This window comes from Molossus molossus, unplaced genomic scaffold, assembly GCF_014108415.1.
Source record: "Molossus molossus isolate mMolMol1 unplaced genomic scaffold, mMolMol1.p scaffold_m16_p_12, whole genome shotgun sequence".
Lineage (NCBI taxonomy): Eukaryota > Metazoa > Chordata > Mammalia > Chiroptera > Molossidae > Molossus > Molossus molossus.
Window position 1 is genome coordinate 32,421,073 of NW_023425347.1, and position 22,768 is coordinate 32,443,840.

Sequence of the window (22,768 nt, forward strand, 5' to 3'; positions counted from 1 at the left end):
AAATATTTTATTAATTTTATTACTTTTTATGCTTTTTTTTTTTTTTTATCCTCACCCGAGAACATTTTTTTTTTGTTCAGATAGAGCGGGAGGGAGGGAGGGAGGGAGAGAGAGAGAGAGAGAGAGAGAGAGAGAGAGAGACATCGATGTGAAGGGACACATCGAGTGGCTGCCACTCGCACGACCAACCAGGTCCGGGGACAAACTGCAACCGAGGTACATACCCTTAGCGGGTACCGAACCCAGGTCTCTCTGTACCGCAGGCCGACACTCCAACCGCTGAGCCAAACCGGCCAGGGCCTTTTTATGCTTTTTAAATGAGATTGTTTTCATAATTTTGTTTTTCATATTGATCGTTATTAGTATATACAAACAACTGGTTTTCCTATGCTGATTTTATATCCTGAAATTTTGCTGAAATAATTTACTGATTTAACAGTGTTGTTAAAAATCTGTAGTTTTCTACCTAAAAGATCATGTTATCTGCAAACAGATTATTTTATTTCTTCCTTTCTACTTTGGATGCCTTTTATTCTTTTTCTTATTTGTTTGCTCTGGCTAGTACTTCCAAATATTATAATTGAATAGAAGTAATATGTGTAAATGGGCTTCCTAATCTTGATCTTAGAGGAGACGTTTTTCAGCCTTTCATAATTAGGTCTAATGTTATCTGTGGGTTTTTTCACATATAGCTTTGATTATGTTGAGGTAGTTTCCTCCAATTATTAGTTTGTTGAATGTCACTATCATGCTTTTTTCAGCGTTAATTGAGATTGTGATTTCTGTTAATGTGGTGTATTACATTGATGCATTTATTTGTTGAGCCATCCCTGCATTTTAGGTGTAAATCCAACTTGATCATTGTGTATAATTCTTTTAATGTGCTGTTGAACTTGGTTTGCTGAGGATGTTTTGTGAGGATTTTTGCTCAATATTCATCAGTCATACTGGATTAGGACCCACACTTATGATCTCATTGCCCACACTTAGGATCTCATTGAACCTCAGTTACCTCCTTAAAGGTCCTATCTCTACATATACAGTCACATCTGATGTTGGGGCTTCAACATAAATTTTGTAGGGACTCAGTTCAGTCCATAACACTTTTTATGTGGTGTTTTTAATTTATTTCCTAGAGACCCTACAATCCTTAGTATGTTAGTTTCCTATGGCTGTTCTAACAAACCACCACAAATTAGATGGCTTAAAACAGCAGAAACTTATTCTCTCATAGTTCTGGAAGCCAGAAGTTTGAAATCATGATCACTGAACAGAAATTAAGGTATCAGTAGGGTTGTTTTCTTTCTGGAGGTTTTAGGGGAGCATCCATCCCTTGCCTCTTTTTAATTCTGGTGGCTGCTGACATTCCTGGCTGTGACTGCAATCTTAAGGCCAGTGTTTTCAACTCTCTCTGTTCTGTCTTTGCCTTCTCTGTATGTAGTCAAAGTTTCCCGTCTCCCTCTCTATAAGGAATTGTACTTAGGGCCCACGTCCCAGTCAAAGATCTTTAATCACTTAGGCAGAGATCCTTTTTTGCGGGGGAGGGCAATATAAGGTAACATTTACAGGTTTCTTGGATTAGGATTTAGATTATCTTTTGTGAGGCCATTTTTCAGCCTATCACACTTTTATTGCTCTCACTTTCATTTATAGTTTAGCTCATAATAGGTCCTACTATCCAGTTCTGGGTGGATAAAAGTTGGTGGCAGTGGATGGCAGAGAGAAAATATTCTCATTTCTTGTAGACATTACACAGAAAACTCTAAGGTTGTGGTTCTCAGTATATGGTCATGGAAGTAGCCACATCAACATCACTTTAGGAACTTAATACATATGCAGATTGTCAGACTCCATTCTTATGCTACTAATCAGGGACTCTGAGTGTGGAACCACTTTTCTAGATTATGGACATTTTTAGTATTATAACTATATTTGCCTACCTGTCCAACTCTTTTTCTGCTTAAATTAATACTTAAATTAATCTAGGATTTATCATTCACCAATTTTGTTTTCTGTAGGTATTCAAGCATGGTAATCAGTGAAATTAATTAATTTATCCAATAAGATTTCACTTGGTTTTTGTTGTTGTTAATCCTCACCTGAGGATCTTTTTCCATTGATTTATTTTTTATTTATTTTATTTTTGGTATGCGCCCCTAGCGGGAACCGAACCTGGGACTCTCTGGTCCACAGGCTGGTGCTCCAGTCGCAGAGCCAAACCGACCAGGGATCCATTGATTTTTTTAAATAGAGTGAGAGAGAGGAAGGGAAAGAGGGAGAAAGGGTGATGCGGTAGAGAGGGAGAAACATCCATGTGAGAGAGACATGTCAGTTGGTTGCCTCCTGCACAACCTGGGCAGGGATTGGTAGGGGGGTTTGAACCTGCAACTGAGGTACATGCCCTTGATTGGGAATCGAACCTGTGACTCTTCCGTCTGCAGGTTGACGCTCTGTTAAGCCAAACCAGCCAGGGCTCAAGGATATTTTTTCCATTTATTTATTTTTAAGAGAGTGGAAGGAAGGGAGGGAGAGGGAGGAGAGAGAGAGAGAGAAACATCAACATTGATTGGTTGCCTCCCTTATAGATGCCCTGACTGGGGCAGGATGAAACCTGCAAATCAGGTACCTGCCCTTGACTGGGAATCCAATCCACAGCCCTCTGGTGTGTAGGCTGACACTCTGACCGCTGAGCAACACTGGCGAGGGCATCAATTGGCTTATTTTTGCCAGTTGTGTTTTCACTTAGACATAGTTATTTTATATAGTAATGTGACTGGGTCCAGAAGTGATGTGAATTTGTCCCCTCTTGACTTTGAAAAAGTGAATTCAGCTTAACAGTGTGAATTTTACTTGTTTTTTTTCTATATTCCTATGTGCATTTTGGGATACAACACAAAATTTATGTAGTTTTACATTCAGCCCACATTGTTATGCTTTTGTGATGTGCCCATCTAGTAAAATTGCTAAAATGAGATAAATGAATTCTTGTCTACATTGTAGTTCAGAAAATACGCAAGTAAGCGGACAGGGTTGATATAGAACTGTCACTAGTTGCTATAGCAGTTGAGAAAACAACTTTATATAGTGAAGAAATTAAAGAAGGATCTATCTGTCAGGGTGACTGAGCCAAATATTGGGAAACTAGTAAAAAAGTGTTAGCAAAGTTTGAGAGAGAGAAGGTAGGTCTAGTTCCCCATGTGAATACACATAAAGGTGAGGGCTGTTCTGAGAGTTGAAGTTTGGTATAGTAGAAACATGGAGGAAATGTGAGAGTAAAGATTAGGGATAGATAGGTAGAGATGAGGTCGTTGATGATACTGTTGAAGGATTTGAAGCACAGATGTGACATCTTCAAGATAGATATTGCAAAAGGATTACTTATATAGTTCCGGGAAGGATGAATTTAAGATGATAGAACAGTTATAGTAATCTAGGTATGAATGGCAGTAGGTATGCTGGTGCAATTTTTTGAGAAAGAAAATTCAGAACAGTTAACAAGCTCCTTTCAGGTAGGGGAAGGAGATGTTTAGAGTTCAGGGTAGGAAATACTAAGTTTTAGAATGTGATAAAATTACAGGTAGGTAGATTTTTGACAAGTAAAATTTCAGTGTAGTGTTGGGGTGGAGGTTACATAATACTAGTTTGGAGATTAAATCGTAGGAAAGTATCAATATATACTATTCTCTGTAATAATGATTCCTGGCATTTAGTAAAGTACTTATTCATTGTTAGCCATTATTTTTTTATTTTGTTTTTATTCCTCACATGAGGATATTTTTCTATTTATCATCAGATAGAGTGGGAGAGAGGGAGGGAGAGAGAGAGACAGAGAGACAGAGAGACACATCAATGTGATAGAACCACATCCACAGGTTGCCTCCCGCACGACCTGACCAGGGCCAGGGACCAACTACAACCAAGGTATGTGCCCTTGACTGGAATCGAACCCACGACTCTTTGGTCCACAGGCCAACGTTTTAACTGCTGAGCCAAACTGGCCAGGGCTATTTTATTTTATTTTTTAATCCTCACTGGAGGATATTTTTTCAAATATCTTCGGATAAAGTAGGGGTAGAGAGAGAGAGAGAGATCCATTGATGTGAGAGGGACATAACGACTGGTTGCTTCCTGTGCAGCCCCAACCAGGGCCAGGGCTGAACTGCAACCGAGGTACATGCCCTTGGCCAGAATCGAACCCATGACTCTTTGGTCTGTGGGCCGACGCTCTAACCGCTGAGTCAAACTGTCTAGGGCAGTGTTAGCTAGTATTCTGGCTATTGTTAGTATATACTTTTAAGTCATAGTCTATATTTTTTTCTTCAACTTTCTCGCATTTTTGGGGATATGTACACAGTAGTATTAGGTAAATTGATCTAGATAGAATATGTTTTATGAACAAATCCTGATTTTAACTATAGCTCTAGCCTATTATTAAAGTTAATGACAACAAGTTTTGTGAAAATATTTGTTGAGGAGAACTAGAAAGTTTTTTTTTTTTTATTAAATTGTTTTTTCTTTAAAAAAAGGTATTTAGCAACTTTCATGAAGATTAAAATAATCATGTTTTAGTTGAACAGTTTTTCAGATAGATGTCTTATCAAGAAAAAAATTGATTTGCAGTTTTTAATTTAAAAACATTGTCATAGATATACTTATTCATGCCTGAAGCAAAAAACTAAATGATGGTTTTACCTGTATTCTTTCAGGTTTGATTTAATTTTGAATGAGATCATTCTTGCAGCAAGATGTTAATAAGACAAAATCTAGGTAAGTAGAAGACTACTTTTTAAAATATTACATATCAAAGTGGGAATACCTTAAAATTTTTTTAAAAAATGTGCCTTCAAACCCAGCCGGTGTGGCTTAGTGGTTGAGTGACCCGTGCACCAAGAGGTCACCAGTTCAATTCCTGCTCAGGGCACATGCCCAGGTTGTGGGTCCGATCTCCACTGGGGGGCATGCAGAAGGCAGCCATTCTCTCTCATCGATATTTCTCTCTCTCTAAAGTCAATAAAGAAAAAATAATAATAAAAAAAACAATGCGCCTTCAAGTCCTGAGTCAGTGAGTTTTTATCCTCACCCAAGGACTTTTTTTGGCATTTATCTTCAGATGGAGAGGGAGGAAGAGAGAGAGAGAGAAACATCGATGTGAGAGAGACACATCAACTGGTTGCCACCCACACAATCCCAACCGTGGCCAGAGACAAACTGCAACTGAGGTACGTGCCCTTAGCGGGAACCCATCCCAGGTCTCTCTGGTTTTTGGGCCGATGCTCTAACCACTGAGCCAAACTGGTCAGGGTGGGAATCAGTGAGTTGCTAAATAAAAATATGAAATATGAAGAATTGACTTTGTGATGCACTTGGTCCAATTGATTTGGTGAGAGAAAAATACAGCTATCAAATTGTGCAACTAAATTCTCTTCCTGTTTTATGTTGAGTTTTATAATTTAGGTGTGTAGTTTCCAATGTGAGAAAATCACTTTCAATAAGAAATTTGTTAGATTGCTTCACTTTTCTCTTCTTAGGGATTATAGTATTTGAGTAGTCTTTGCTTTTGAGAATTTTACTTATTTCCATTAATGAAGCACTTACACAGATTGGTTAAATTATCCAAATTGTGACTTTTTAATATAGTATTCAGAATTATAAATGATTGTTTCAATATTTTTCTTGTGTGTATCTATGCTGAACGGTTTTTCTAATTTAGCATTCTGATTTGCTTTTATTTTTTAAGACTGTTGACTTTAAGAAAATTGAATTGTGGTCATGTACTTTTGGTTGGGTATGTGAAAGAATGCTTTTTAATAATATAAATTGTTGAAATGTTAAAAAAAAAGTAAGTGAACATGGCTTCAGGATATAAATAGCATAAGAAGAATACTTTGATAAAATTGCAGTTAACTTGATTTTCCTTTAATCTACCCAGATGGCTCAGCTGTCAGAAATTTGCTTATCTCAAAGTTGAAAAAAAAAAGCCTAGTATGAGAAATGCTATAGATGAGTAATGTGCAGTTAAATATTGTATTCTCAATAAGTGGTTTAGGCAGTTTAAGCAGTTTTTCTTTTATTGCTATTATATAATAATAATAGTAATGGTAGTTTGAAAAGAGTATTGTCTCTATATTGTATTAAGTGCTCTTTGTGCTTTATTATTTTATTAGTCTTTATATTCTTCCTGTAGGGTACGTACTATAGTGTAGAAATTTTTTATTTTTTTAGTTAATAGGGAGCTATTTCTTTTCTTTCTTTCTTTTTTTTTTTTATCCTCACCTGAGGACATTTTTCCATTTTTTGTACAGATAGAGTGGGAGGGAGAGCGAGGAAGAGAGAGAGAGAGAGAGAGAGAGAGAAACATCGACGTGAAAGGGACACATCGAGTGGCTGCCACCCACACGACCAACCAGGGCCGGGGACAAACTGCAACCGAGGTACGTGCCCTTAGCGGGAACTGAACCTGGGTCTCTCTGGACCGCAGGCCGACGCTCTAACCGCTGAGCCAAACCGGCCAGGGCACTTTTTATTTAGGAAGAATAATTTATTTTCATAGCATGTTATAGGGAACATTTGCTTGTATACCTTCCTGAAGGAGAGAAATAGCTAGACATGTACTTAAGGTCTTAAAGGGATTTTGTTTGCTAGTTGAATATACAGTGTCTTTTAGAACCTAGATTCTGATTTCTTATGTTAGATAGTACTATGGGATGATACTGGTTTAATTTACTCTAACTTTAATCCCACCACAATTATACGTGCATTTTTCTTTTTTTAAATTAAGTTCTAATGTATGTATGGTAAAATGTGAAAAATGTAAAATATAGAGCTGAATGACTTTTTACATATGTGTTTACATGTATAACCACCATCCAGATCAAGATACAAAATGTTTTTATTGTCCCAGAAAGTTCTTCTTGCTCTTTCATTTCCAATCCAATAACCTTTCCTCTTGAGGTGAACATCATCTTGAATTCTATGAGCATAGATAGCTTAGTTTTATCTTGAACTTTGTGTATATAAAATTATATATTATGTACTCTTTTGTATCTGTTTTTCATTCAACATAATGTTTTTGAGTTTCCTCCATGTTGTTGTATCAGTTTATTATTTGTTAATGTTGAGTAATATTACAAATTTTTTATGCACTCTGTCTATATTTTGTTTGTTGAATTCTTGGAGTCTCTGACTCACTTGCCAACATTCTACACTACTTTCCTTCCTCTAGTTGTCCCCTTCATTTTTCCTCATCACCTGCATAATAAAATGTAAGCTCTATAACATGGAGTACAGTGATATCACTGTAGCTATTTCAGAATGCCTAGCATTATGTGAGTAAACAAAATATGATAATTTATATTCCTAGTTTTAGTCCTAAGTATATGTTGTCAGTCTTCTCCAACCCCTCACCTCCCCAGCTGCCAATGTCCCTTCCTCCTCGTTGTCAGCTAATCTGAAACAGTCCATCTCAAGTATCATTTTGTCCTTTGAGCCAGACCTGGCCCTCAATAGTCTGTTTTCTTTACTAGACTGTGAGCTTTTTGAAGGGAGACACCTTCCATGTCTTACTTACCTCAGTACAGTACTTAGTGAATGTTTGTTAAACACAGAACAATGGCCTGGCTGGTGTGGCCCAGTGAATTGAGCATTGTCCCATGGACTGAGAGTTCCCATTTTGATTCCCTGTCAGGGTACATGCTGGGGTTGTGGGCTTGATCTCCAGTAGGGGGCATGCGGGAGACAGCCCATCAATGTTTCTCTCTCACATCGATGTTTCTATCTCTCTTTAAAAAATCAATAAAAAAAAGGGAAAGAAAAAATTAACATAGAACAATGAACAGTTATCTCTCAGACAAATAGATATTCAGAATATCTGCTGAATGGGATGGGGACTTTAGTACTTCAGTTGCTATTGAACTGTAGGAAGGGGAGCCTATGAGAACAATACAGAGGCAGCATTATAGACATTTTGGAAAGAGAAATAAAATATCCCCCATTTTCCTTCAGTCCAGTTGAATAAAATAGCTAGTCATTGTTGATTTTGATTACACTTTCCAAATGAAGGCATTAATCCATGTTATAGAAATTGGAGTGTTTGTTATTAATAATATTCTCTTGTGAGTTTGTACTAGTTATTTCTCTAAAGATTTAAAAAAATTTTTTTTTCTTTATTGACTTTAGAGAAAGAGGAAGGGAGAAGGAGAGAGAGAGAAACATCGATGAGAGAGAACATCAACTGGCTGCCTCCTGCATGCCCCCCCACTGGGGTTCGGGCCCACAACCTGGGCACGTACCCTAATCAGGAGTTGAACTGGAGACCTCTTGGTGCATGGGTCGATGCTCAACCACTGAGTCACACCGGCTGGGCTCTCTAAAGATTTTAAAAGATGTGTTAGACTATTACAAGGGGAAGATTAGGAAGATTGGTCACATCTGTAAGAATTAAAGAAAACCTTTTCTCATTTTCCTTGGTAAAAATTGTTGGAGTGGAGGAAGAAATTGAATCATAGTCTGGAATTGTGATAAATTTTTGATTCCTATAGCTTAGGAAATTTGCTGTTTGCTGGAAAGTATTTTTTAAAAGTTTGTTTAATCATTGTAGATCTGTAATATACATAAATCATATATAGTTTTTACTTTTTATTGAATTTATTGGGGTGACATTAGTTAATAAAATTATATAGGTTTCAAGTGTACAATTCTGTAATACATAATCTATATATTGCGTGTTCACTACTCCAAGTCAAGTCTCCTTCCATCACCATTTATACCCCCTATATTTTCTTATGAAATGAAACTTTTTCCGAACTTTAAAGCATTTTGCACTAGTTTTCTTCCATATTTGAAATTCGGTTAGTTGGGTTGGCTATCGTAGTCACCTTGGGAATTTTTATGCCTGAAGCTTGATTGCCTTCTAGCAAGTCCAAAGCAAGGAGAGGTTCTTCCCCACTGGGATCAATTTGTTGCTTTTCCTCTGTGCAGCTTCTGCCATAAAGGTTGAACACAGAGTTGGACGTTGACCCCATCTCATGCTGTTCTGTTTCCCTACAAAGATTTTCTTAGACACAGATTCTTATTGAATGTAGAATCTCAGTTATTACTTTTATCTCACCCTGGATGTTAAGTGTGTTTTGTTTTTTTGTTGATAAAATTTGAATATTCAGAGAAATTTAACCGTGTGATTGTTTGACTTGGGCATCTTTAAAAGATTTTAGACTATTTTTATTTCCTCTCAGAGGCTAATGGGTATACTTCAGTTTCAGACTCTGCCTCTTCATTTGGTGTTTGAATGTTTTAGTCAGCTGCGGCTAAGCTTTTTTCATTTTTCAGAATTCTAAATCTAAGGATTTGAAGTGCTTCATGAAAGTTTCTCTTATAGTAGCTTAATTTTCTTAATATCCAAATTAACCTCTCTGTGCTTTTACTTTCTTTAGTAGCACTATAGATATGTTGCCTTTTGTTGTAATGTGAAAAAAAAATCCTTTAATTAATAGAATCATTTGTTCTTCATTCTTGGTGACATTGCTCAGTATACATTTGACCATTCTCAAATATATTGCCAAGCAACATTTACTATTTTCCAAGTCGTATTTTTAAATCAAAGTCATATATTCTTATGTGTGAGCAAATAGTACAGAAAAGTTTAAAATAAGAAGTAATATTCTCCTCTCTCCCAGCACTGTGCTCCCTATAAGTTATCAAAAATAGCTTGTATGTATTCTGCATCTTTCTCTGTCCATTTACCAATATATCTTGGATATTTTTTCATATATACATCATGTGTAATAAAATTGTTTCCTTATTGGCAGATACTTGGGTACATCTCAGGTTTTTTTTGCTTGTATAAGAAATGCTGCAATAAATATTCTTGACTATATTATTGGGATTTTGTGAGAGTGTAGGATAATTGTAGCAATGGATTGCTGGGTCACTATATATATCTTTTAATTTCTGATATATATTGAAAAATTGCATTGAGATTGTACCATAACATTCTTAGCAGTTTTTGACAATATCTGTTTCCCCACTTTGTTCTAAATATTAATTTGTGTTTTAATTCTTGCCAGTCCAGTCAGTGAAAAGTGGTATTTATTTGTGCATTTCTTTAATTGTGGTACTTCTCAAAGGTTTGAAATGTCATCTTCATAATAACGTAATTTCATTAGAGAATATTTAATTTTCAAAGATGTTTCTCCTTCATTGTTAAATTCACAATGAACATACCTTTGTGGTTTATATACAGCATTCAGTTTTTAATATTGAATAACCAGATTTAATGAAAGTCACATATGCTCATGTATGAGCAAATAGCCTTCTTGGTTCCCTTCATATTATTTTCTTAGGGTAATATTTCCTAATGATGAATTTCTTTATAATTTGTCACAAACTAATGTTAGCATAATTTGTAAGTAAAAAGAAAATAAGAGCCATTAGTAAGAATTAGGTTTATTAAGACTAGATTAACAGCATGCCACTCAAACCCTGTTGTCTCTTGTGAATCCAGCATTAGAAAACGTTCCTTCCACCCTGGCTGGTTTGGCTCAGTGGTTAGAGCGTTGGTCTGAGGTCCAGAGAGACCTGGGTTTGGTTCCCGCTAAGGGCATGTACCTCGGTTGCAGTTTGTCCCTGGCCCTGGTTGGTTGTGCGGGTGGCAGCCACTCATTGTGTCCCTTTCACATTGATGTTTCTCTCTCTCTCTCTCTTCCTCTCTCTCCCTCCCACTCTATCTGAACAAAATATGGAAAAAAAAAAAAAGTCCTCGGGTGAGGATCAAAAAAAAAAAGTTCCTTCTTTGTAGTTGTGTTTTTGCTACCTTAACATGTATGATAAGTTATAATTATTTGTCTCATATCCAGCTTTAAAGTCAATGAACTTGTTTTTTTCAAAAGCTTTAATTCTAGAAACTACTAAATTTAGGACCAGAAAAAAGAGAGCTGAGAAAAGCCTTAACATATAACAGTTTTCTCTGAGTTATTTTTAGGGATTAAGATATTGTCTTCTTTTGGGTTTAATTTTTGTACAGTATTTGTACAGTATTACTCCTGGATACATTGTGTTTCTCTTGGTCTTCATCCTTGGTTTTACTCTGTTGTTTTATTTGTTGAAAGGGTTAAAAGTAGACTGCATTGATGTGTTTTTTAAGCCAAGTGGTCATTCTGTTTTTTCCAAAGAAAGTTTCATCAGTGCCTGTATTTATTATAAAAATTTCTGCCCATATATGAAGTGGTTTTCAACTTAACAATTAAGGTTAAGTGGCAAATGTCATTCCAGTATGTGAACAGGAAACCATAACACTGCCTTGTCAGACCAAAAAAATTTGCTGTTGTTATATTTGAACCTCCTGTGGTAGGTTTAAATGGTAAATAATTACATTAATTATAATGGAATTGGGGGTAGGAGAATAAAGAGGGAGGGAGTTAAGGATGCTATCCATATTTCTGTCCTGGGCAGATTCACAGATAAGAAATACGGAGTTTGAAGTAGCTCAAGACAGCTAAGTAGAAATTTCAGGTGGCAGTTAAATACAAGAGATCCGTAACTTAAGAAAGATCTGAGAGTCATCAATATTAAATCTTTATACTATCTTGCAGATTTATTTATTTTGTTCTGATATCTCTGCAAGATACTACAAAACATCTTTTATATATTAAATATTCAGTTGACCTAAAGATTGTTGAAAAATGACTTGCTCCATATAGCTTTATAGCTGGTGTGTTTTTATTAAGAGATTCTGTCCTCTGCTTATTCTTAAACAAGATTTAATACCATTAATTACTAATTAATCATACTACTGATGACAGTGGTCTTACCAAAGATGCTTGAATAGCTAAGGGTGTATTAAATGTGTTGTCTTGGATTTTCATTAATACTGTCTGGTACATAGTAACTAAATATGAATTCTGATACTATTTGATGATGCAGACATTTTCCAGCCTGGGTAACAAAGTTTAGGTTAAAATAGTCCTGAAATCTTTTAGGTTAATCATGATTCAGCAGGTCGTTAGGATAAAAGGTATATGTGCGAGTAGGACATTGCTTACCTTGTTCATCATTGTATATACTCACCATCTAGAGCAGTTCAGAAGTACTCAAACATTTGTTGAATAATCAGTCAGTATTTACATATAATGTTTAATATCTAATCAAATTTTATTTTTAGTCAAATAATAGTAGTGGCACACAAGTTATTCCTTCCAACTTAAAAGATTATACTTTTATTCTATTGATATTCTCCCCCCTTACCCTGTAATCATTCATATTTTTACTACCTTCCTTATATATATTTCCTTCCCAACAGACAGACATATTTCACTTTCTAATAAGAAACATTTTTAATGGAATTATTGAAACATCTGAAAAACATAATCACTTTGGATATTTTTGTGTATTCTGACATCACCATGTGTAAACTAGATTGATTAGTCGCCTTTACTCTCAAAACCATTCTTGCTAGTGCCCCATTCTCTTGTTATCAAGATCCAAATCCCTCTGAATAGTCACATAGTTTATTTTCTGTCATAAAAATTTGGTCAGTTACTAGGTCTCTTTGCTTTTGTTTTGTCAACTATGTATACTTATCTTTTCCATTCTCATAGCTATTTTGTTTACTCCATTGCATTCATCTGTGCATGGTATGTCTTTGCTCACTTCATTTTATTTGTGTAAGGATATTTAATTCAGCTTTTTAAGAAGTACCCAGTTATATTATTGTATTATTCACTTATTATAAAGAAAAATTTACTCCTTGACAGATACATTTCAATTTTTAGATCTTTTAATCAAGAGCTTCCAAATTTATGTTTCAGTCAGTTTTAACAGTTTCATCTCCTCTTTTTTATCCTCACCTGAGGACATTTTTCCTTTTGTTCAGATAGAGTGGGAGGGAATGAGAGGGGGGAGAGATAGAGAGAAACATTGACGTGAAAGGGACACATTGAGTGGCTGCCATCCACACGATCCAACCAGGGCTGGGGACAAACTGCAACCGAGGTACATGCCCTTAGCGGGAACTGAACCCGGGTCTCTCTGGACCGCAGGCCAATGCTCTAACCGCTGAGCCAAACCGGCTAGGGCTCATCTCTTTTTTAAATAAGCATTGGCTGCAGCCCAATTGATTATCATTATTATTTTTTTAATTCTGACACTTTCATCTTTACTCGTAATTTCTTACCAATGTTATCCTCAATTCATCTATGTACTTGAAATTTAACCATCTAAGAAAGTTCAGCTCAAATCTTGCCTGTCTTGAGGTGACATAGTCCCTAGGAAGTAGTTTTCTCTCTACATCTACTGTGATTATAAACTGAACCACCTATTGATTGAATGACTTAAAAAGCCTGACAAGATAGTAAGATACTAAATATTAGTATCTCCTATGGCACCCTCTGCAGTTGACAGGCCCTTATATTATTTTGACTGACTGAAAACTAAAACTGTTGTAGCATTAGATTTTTTAAAACAAAAGTTTATAGTGTTTACTCTTTCCACACTTGACAAATAGATAAATATATATATAAATTTTTTTTTTTGGCCTGATTGAAAACCAAAATCATGATAAGCCCAGATTTGTTTTATTTCACATTTATAATATGCCAGGCTTTGTTATAAGTCCTTTTTAAGTATTAACTCAATCAGTTTTCAGATAAGGAAACTTAGATACCATGAGTTTAAACTGAGATACAGTGAGTTTGATTGACCTACCAGTGGAAAGTTAGGATTTGAATCAGGTAGTCTAGCTTCAGAGTCTGTGTTCTTAAAGACTATTAGTACTGCCTCTCATTAGAACTGTAAAATAATTTAGCTGTGAAGAGATGTCATACAGAAAAAAGCTATAATCAAATATATAGTCCTACCACATTTAGATTCTCATTTCTCTTTCACCCTCAGGTTATTTTGGAGCAAATCTAGGTACTTTTTTGGTCCCTACCTGACTCTAAATGGTAATTTTTAAAAGATTTAATATTGATATACTTCATACTTAGAAAAATTTTACAATATGCTTTCCTGTGTCTACCAAAATCTTTCCTAGAATTGGATAGGATTTATAATAAACCTATAGATTGATTTGGGAAGAATGAATTTTCTAATCTATATGTATATCTCTCCACTTATTGAGGTCTTTGATTTCTTTCATCAGCATTTATAATTTCACCATACAGTTGTTTCACATGTTTCATTAAGTTTATACCTGAGTATTTTGTTTCCTTTGAAATGATTATAAATGGCATTGTGATTTTAATTAGATATTTTATACATTCATTGTTATTTAGAAATGTTATTGGTTTTGTTTTTTTCTTTGAGGTAAAATTCACCTAAAATAAGTTTTCCATTTTAAGGTATAAAATTCAGTGACCTTTTAGATTTGCAATATTGTGCAACCATCATCTCTAACTAGTTCCACAGTATCTCATCACTCCAAAGGTGAAGACCCTGTACCCATTAAGCAGGCATTCCTTGTTCCTTCTTTCTCCAAGCCCCTGACAATCACTTATCTGGATATTTTTCTGTTTGTGTTTTTTAAAAAAATTTCTTCCAGTGTATGTTTTAGAGTTTTTAGTGCACAAATCTTTCATCTCCTTGGTTAAGTTTATTCTTTTTGATGCTATTATAAATGAGATTGTTGCCCTGGCCGGTTTGGCTCAGCGGTTAGAGCATCGGCCTGCGGTCCGGAGAGACCCGGGTTCGGTTCCCGCTAAGGGCACGTACTTCGGTTGCAGTTTGTCCCCGACCCTGGTTGGTCGTGCGGTGGCAGCCACTCGATGTGTCCCTTTCACATCGATGTTTCTCTCTCTCTCTCTCTCTCTTCCTCTCTCTTCCTCCCACTCTATCTGTACAAAAAATGGAAAAACGTCCTCGGGTGAGGATAAAAATAAATAAATAAATAAATAAATAAATGAGATTGTTTTCTTATAACAGTTTTTTTTTGCGTGTATGGTATCTTTTGAGTATTCTATATAAGGTCATGTTGTCTGTGAATAGATCATTTCCTTTCCAATCTGAATGCTTTTATTTTGTTTTCTTGCCTGATTGCTCTTACTGGGATTTTGAGTAAGTACTGTATTAAAGTAGCAAGAGCAAATGGCCTTGTTTTGTTCCTGATATAGAGGAAAATCTTTCAGTCTTTCACTATTGAGTATGAATTTAGCTGTGTGCTTTTCATAGATGGGCTTTATTATGTTGAAGTCATTTCCTTTATTAGTTTATTGAATTGTTTTTTTTTTTTTTTTAAATTATGATGTGGTATTGAATTTTGTCAAATGTGTTTCCTGCATCAATTGATGATGATGTTATTTTTGTTCATTTTGTTAATGTAGTGTATTACATTGGTTGATTGTCATATATTAAACCATCCTTGCATTCTGGGAATCCTACTTGACCATGGTGTAGTAATCCATTTAATATATGCCATTGAAATCAATGTGTTAGTATTTTGTTGAGGATTTTTAATTTTTACATCAGTATTCATCAGGGATATTGGTCTCTAGTTTTCTTGTTGTGTCTTTGCCTGGCTGTAGTATCAGAGTATTGCAGGCCTCATTGAATGAGGTTGGATATGTGTCCTCCTCTTTAATTTTTTGAGAGTTTAAAGAGAATGGGTGTTATTTATACTTTAGAACTCTACAGTGAAGCTGATTTTTCTTTGTTGGGAGAGTTTGGATTATTGCTTCAATCTCTTTACTAGTTATAAATCTGTTGATATTTCTTACTGCTTTATGATTCTGTCTTGATTGGTTGTATGGTTCTCATAATTTATTTCTTCTTGGTTATTTAGGTGTATAGTTGTTCATAGCATTTTTATAATCCTCTATTTTTGTGGCATTGTTTGTAATGTCTCCTTTCATTTCTGATTTAATCCTTTGGAATCTTCTCTTTATTTTCTTAATTCAGCTAAAGCTTGTTAATTTTGATGATCTTTTCATAAAGTCAAACTTTTTTTCACAGTTTTGTTTGTGTCTGCTCTAATCCTTATTATTTCCTTCCTTCTCCTAACTTTGGGTTTGGTGTTCTTCTTTTCTAACTTCTAGAAGTATAAACTTAGGTTGTTGACTTAAGAACTTTTTTAAAGTAAGTATTTAAAGCTATATATTTCCAGCACTACTTTCACTGTATCTCACAAATTTTGGTATATTGTATTTTCATTTTTATGTGTCTCAGGTATTTTGTAATTTACCCTTTTTTTTTGGACCTATTGGCTATTTAAGAGTATGTTTTTAAATTTCCACGTATTGTGTATTTTTTCATTTTCTTTGTGCTGTTGATTTCTAGTTTTATTCTGTTGTGATCAGAAAAGGTATTTCTATCGTTTCAGTCTTCTTGAAATTGTTACAACTTGTTTTGTGGCCTAACATGTGGTCTGTACCAGAAAATGTTTTATATGCATGTGTGAAGAATATATATTCTGCCATTGTTTGGTAGATTATTCTGTATGACTGTTCGGTTCAGTTAGTCTATAGTGTTCAAGTTCTCTATTTCCTTATTGATAATATGGTTGTTCTATCCATAACTGCTTTCTTTTTTGTTTAATTGATCTTTTTGTTCATCATTTTGATTTCCTTATTTCCTTTTATGTTAGTTTTCCAGTTATTGTGTTTACCTTGGCGATTACAATGATTAGCCTAAGCTTATAAAGCTAGTTTGAATGAGTACCAATGTTTTTTTTCAATAGTGTAAAATCTCTATTCTTACACAGCTTCATTCCTCCTGTGTTTTATTGTTACTGTTGCAAGTTACATCTTTATACAATAATACTGGCTTTTTATATTTACCTATGATGTTGCCTTTATCATTATTCTTATTTCCTTTAATAGCCTTGAGTTACTGTACAGTATTTTTTATTGCAGCCTGGAGAACTTCCTTTAACATTTTTTATGAGGCAGTTCTATTAGTGGTTAACTTTCTCAGCTTTTGTTTATTTGGGACTGCCTTAATTCCACTTTAATTTTTGAAGGATACTTTTTCTGGGTATAGAATTCTTTGTTGCCATTTTTTTTCTTTTAGCAATTTGTAAATACCATGTCAGTGCCTTCTGGCCTTCATGGTTTCTGCTGAGGAATTGGCTTTTAATATTATTAAGAGCCCATTGTATATGATAGGTTGCTTCTGTACTCCTGCTTTTATTATTTATTCTTTGTCTTTGTCTTTTATATTAATGGGACTTGGTCTTCATTTCTGCATTTATCCTACTTGGATTTTGTTGAGTTTCTTGGATGTTTAGATTTATGTCTTTTTATCAAATTTTGGATGTTTATTGCCATTATATTTTGAAATATTCTTTCTGCCTCTTGCTCTCTCTTTTTCATCTCATTATAACTATGTCGATACACTTGATGGTGTCTACAGATCTCTTAGGCTCTGTTTATTTTTCTTTCTTTCTACTTTTCAGACTGCATAATTTCAGTTGACCTACTTTCATGATCACTGTTTTTTCTACTTGTTCAAATCTTCTTTTTGAAACCCACTAGTGAATTTCTCATTTTAATTATTGATATTCTTTTTATTGAGACATGATTCATCTGGCTTCCTTAGTTTTTTTACTGTAGTTCTATTATCTCTTTAAATATATTAATTCCCAATTTAAAGTCTTTGTGTAGTAAATCCCTTGTCATGGGAGAAAGGAGGGGAAATTGTCCATCGATTCTCAGCAGCCCCTCCTTTCTCCCATGATTACGACTATGACGTACCTTCTTGTTTCTTTGCATGCCTTGTAATATTTTTCCTAAAAAACTGAATTTTTTGAATATTGTAATATGGTATCTTTGGAGAACCCTTTCCTTAGGGTTTCTTGTTAACTTGCTTTTATTTGTGGGTATGATATTTCTAAATAAAAAATTAAAAAAAAAATTTTTCCTTTATTGATTTTAGAGAAAGGAAGTGAGAGGGAGAGAGAGAGAAACAAACATCAATGAGTGAAAACATCGATTGGCTGCCTCCTACATGCCCCCCACTGGGGATCAAGCCCACAACCTGGGCATGTGTCCTGACTGGGAATCGAACCGGCGATCTTGTGGTGCATGGGTTGACACCCAGCCACTGAGCCACACTGGCTGGACTATTTAAAAATTTTTTAAACTATATTTTTGTCATTTCCTTTGAAGTCTCTGTTCTTTTAATTGAGGTCACCTAGCTATTGGACAGAAATTTTTTTTAATGTCCAGGGAGAAGAAAAAAGGAAAGAAAGAAAGAGAGGCAAGGAAAGAAAAGAAAAATTTAGGGAAAAATAAAAAAACCATTCCATGAATTGCAAATTGGCTTTTTTAAAATTAATTTGTTTTTATTACAGATGTTTCCCCTTTTCCCCCCATTGACACCCTCCTCCCCATTCCCCCCACCCCATCCCCAGCTTTGATGTCTATGTCCATTGGTCATGCATACATGCATTAAAGTTCTTGTGGTTTATCTCTTCCCTCCCCAACCCCCCATCCTCTGAGGCTTGTCAGTCTGTACCCCACCTCTGTGTCTCTGGGTTAATTTTGTTCATTGGTTTGTTTAGTTCATTATATTCCACAAATAAGTGAGATCATGTGATATTTGTCTTTCTCTACTTGGCTTGTTACGCTTAGCATAATACTCTCCATGTCCTTCCATGCCATCTCAAAGGATCAGAGATCTTTCTTTCTTATAGCTGCATAATATTCCATTGTGTACATGTACCACAGCTTTTTTATCCACTCATCTACTGATGGACACTTGGGTTGTTTCTAGATCTTAGCTATTGTATATAGTGCCCCTATGAACATAGGGGTACATATATTCTCTCTGATTGCTGTTTTAGATTTCTTAGGGTATATTCTTACAAGTGGGATCACTGTATAAAATGACTGTTCAATTTTTTACTTTTTGAGGTAACACCATAGTGTTTTCCACAGTGGCTGCATGAGGCTGCATTCCCACCAGCAGTGTACTAGAGTCCCCTTTTCTCCACACCTTCCCCAACACTTGTTTGATGATTTGTTGATGGCGGCCATTCTGACAGGTGTGAGTGATACTTCATAGTTGTTTTAATTTGCATCTGATGATTAGTGACATTGAGCATTTTTTCATATGTCTCTTGGCCATTTGTATGTCCTATTTGGACAGGTGTCTATTTAGGTCCTCTGCCACAAATGGGCTTTTTGTTTGGGCACTCTTTCACTTCTTAGCCAGGTTACTTACAACTCTGCTTTACACCTCTGCCTGCTTGCACTAAGTCTAAAGATTAATCAGAGGTGGAAGCTAAAGATTTTTTTCTGGTCTTTTCTGAGAAGGCCCTGGGTCATGGGCAGGGCTTTTTAGATCTTCCGTTCTATACACAAGCTTTTCAAAGCCCTCATTCACCAAAGTACCCATACTCTTTCTTCCCAGATTTTCTTCCCAATGTTTCTAACATCCTGTGCTTCGCTGTCTTTCTGTCCTGAGCCATTTTTGAATTAGGTGAAACGGGCATGTATGTGCATTTTGTCAGTCCTTCATTGAACCTGCAGAGAGGTGTAAAAAAAAAAAAAAGTATTTCTATAGGAACAAGGTCAGCACGGCTCTCTCTCTGGTATTAGGTCCTTATAACAGGAATGTTGGGTGATATCTTTTTGACTTTTGCTGTGCTATACAGGGGTTTGGAGTTCAGCTAAGTTAAAATGCAACAAGGCTTATCTATCATTTTTAGATTGCCTTTTTTCTTGATTCAGCATTTGCTTTGGTACTGTAAACCTTTTACTGTTTTCCAGAATTTGGATAAAGTTGCTTCTGAAAATTTTTGCTCTTTATTCCAGTTTTCTTTGGACGGATGGGTTCTTTTTAGCATCTGTTTAGAGTGCTAGTGTTCTACAGTTCTAAATGACAAAGTTGACTTAGATGAGAATAATTTGCCTGCTGTTTTATGGTAAAGCTTTGAAAAGATCTAAGAAATTTTACAGATACATAAGTTTTAATTTAATTTAAATTTATATATAACAATAATAATACTTCCACCTGTCTTGTCCACTCTTTCCAATCTCTTAGAATATGCCTAACTAGTTTAAAAAAAAATTTTTTTTATCCTCACTTGAGGACCTTTTTCCATTTTTGTTCCCATCTAAGGAGAGAGAGGAAGTGAGAGAGAGAGAGAGAGAAACATCGACGTGAAAGGGACACATCGAGTGGCTGCCTTCTGCACAACCCCAAGCGGGGCTGGGGACAAACTGCAACCGAGGTACATGCCCTTAGCGAGAACCAAACCTGGGTCACTTTGGACCTCTGGCCGATGCTCTTAACTGCTGAGCCAAACCAGCCAGGGCTGCCTAACTAGTTTTTTGTTTGTTTGTTTGTTTTTTAAATCTTTATTGTTGAATGTAGAATGTATTACAGATGTTCCTCATTTTTCCCCTATTGACCCCCTCCTCCCCACTCCAGTCCCCCTCCCGCCTTTTCCCACACTATTGTCTGTGTCCATTGGTTATGCATGTAAATTCTTTGGTTTATTTCTTTCCATCCCCAACCCCTTTCCCTTTGAGGTTTGTCAGTCTAGCAATGAATTTGTACTTCTTAATCCCTTCACCTTTTTCACCCATTCCCCCAACCCCCCTCCCATCTGACAACCAACAAAATGTTCTCTGTATCTATGAGAATGTTTCTGTTCTTCCTGTTCATTTTGTTTGTAGATTCCATTGTTGATAGATATGTATTCATTGCCATTTTGTTTGTTCATACATTTTTTTCTTAAAAAAGACCCTTCATCATTTCATATAATAACAGTTTGGTAGTGATGAACTCCTTTAACTTTTTCTTGTCTGGGAAAGTCTTTATATGGCCATCGATTGTAAATGACAGCTTTGCAGGATAGAGTAATCTTGGTTGTAGGTTCTTGCTTTCCATCACTCTGAATATTTCTTGCCACTCCCTTCTGGCCTGCAAAGTTTCTTTTGAGCAATCAGCTGACAGCCTTATGGGAACTTCCTTGTAGGTAACTAGTTGCCTTTCTCTTGCTGCTTTTAAGATTCTCTCTTTGTCTTGAATCTTTTTCATTTTGATGATGATGTGTCTTGGTGTGGGCCTCTTAGGGTTCATCTTGTTTGGGACTCTCTGTGCTTCCTGGACTTGTATGTCTGTTTCCTTCACCAAATTAGGAAAGTTTTCTTGCCATTGTTTCAAACAGGTTTTCAATTTTTTGTTCTCGCTCTTCTCCTTCTGGCACCCCCAAGATGCGAATGTTGGCATGCTCGAAGTTGTCCCAGAGGCTCCTTACACTATGCTCATTTTTTTGGATTCTTTTTTCTTTTTGCTATTCTGATTGGGCATTTTTTGCTTCCTTATATTCCAAATCGATGGTTTGCTTCTTGGATTTACGTACTCTACTACTGAATCTGTGTAAATTATTCTTTATTTCAGTTAATGCCTCCTTCATTTCTGACTGTGCATCCATCATTTCTGACTGGTCCTTTTTTATGCTCTTGAGGCCCTCACTAAGTTCACTGAGCATCCTTATAAGCAGTATTTTGAACTCAGCATCTGTTAGGTTGCTTATCTCCATTTTGCTTAGTTCTTTTCTTGGGGTTTTGTTCTGTTCTTTCATTTTGGACCTGTTTCTTCGTCTCCTCATTTTGGCTGCCTCCCTGTGTTTGTTTCTGTGTATTACTTAATGAGAGGTATGGGGTTAGCTGAGACCAGATGCTGCTTATTTGAAAGAATTTAGGAAAAGCTGAAGCAGGATCCAAGACAGGCCAATCCTATAGTTAAACAAGTGGCAGCAGCTTGGGTGGGCCTGAAAGTTGGGTGGGGCGGGGCCTCAGGGAGTCACCAGGGTGGGGCAACCAGTGTGAGCCAGGTTGCTGGAGTCCCTGATATGGCGGCTGTCTGTCGCCCCAGGGAAGGGCTCACCAAAAGAACAAAAGCCTGTGACAGCATGTTTCTCCAGGAGAAAGCCCCCTCTCCAGCCCTCGCTCCAGTGCCAAACAGCTCAATTCTTCCCTGTATGTCTCTCGTGCCCTTCGAGCTGCCTCCTTTCCAAGCTTAGAGGGAGAGAGACCGATAAGTTCATGCACGGGCCCTTTAAGGAGCTGCCTAGGGCTCCAGCTGCGTCAGCTTCCCTGAGCCTCAGTTCCTGCTGGTTTTTCCAGCCAGAAGTTATGGGGACTTCTCTTCCTGGCACTGGAACCCTGAGCGGGGCACCTGGTGTGATACAGGGACCCCTCAGTCCTCAGGGAGGACCTTCCCTGCCGAGGTGTCCTCCTGATTTTTATCTGCTACACGTGGGTGTGGGACCAGCTTGTGGTGCCTCCGCCCCTCCTACCAGTCTGGATGTGGCTGCTGCTTTAATTCCGTAGTTGTAGGACTTTCATTCAGCTTGATTTCAGGCGGTTTTGAATGATGGTTGTTCTGTAGTTTAGTTGTAACTTTGTGGTTTAGTTGGCATTCATCATCTCATATAGATACAATAAAAAGAGAAAACAAAAAGAAATACTTCTTATTTGTGATAACTGAGGATTTACTCTCTTAATGACTTTACTGTATATCATACAGCAGTGTTAACTGTAGTCATCATGTTGCACATTATATCACTAGTTCTTATTTATAACTGGAAATTTGTACTTCTTAACCACCTTCTCCTACCCCCTTCCTCTGGTAACCACAAATCTGATTTCTTTATGAGTTTGGTATGTGTGTGTGTGTGCGCATGTGCGCGCATGCACGCTTTAAGATTCCACATATAAGTGAGATCATACACTCTGACTTATTTCACTAAGTATAAATTCCCTCAAGGCCCATTTATGTTTTTGCAAATAGCAGGATTTTCTCCTTTTTTTTTTATGGCTGAATAATATTC

At 36.2% G+C, this 22,768-nt stretch overlaps 1 protein-coding gene across 6 annotated transcripts in view; it reads left to right on the forward strand.

Moving 5' to 3' along the window:
- The window catches only part of ZNF644 (zinc finger protein 644), a 99,870-nt gene that overhangs the window by 25,824 nt on the left and 51,278 nt on the right, over positions 1–22,768 (forward strand). For 4 of the 6 annotated variants that reach the window (XM_036255114.1, XM_036255113.1, XM_036255119.1 and 1 more), the window contains one exon: positions 4,707–4,767. The exons of 1 other annotated variant lie outside the window; for it this stretch is intronic. The gene's annotated coding sequence lies outside the window, so the exon portion shown is untranslated. Of the gene's footprint in view, positions 1–4,706; positions 4,768–13,881; positions 13,935–22,768 lie in introns of all 6 variants that reach the window. One more of the 6 variants, XM_036255118.1, reaches the window with a different exon arrangement.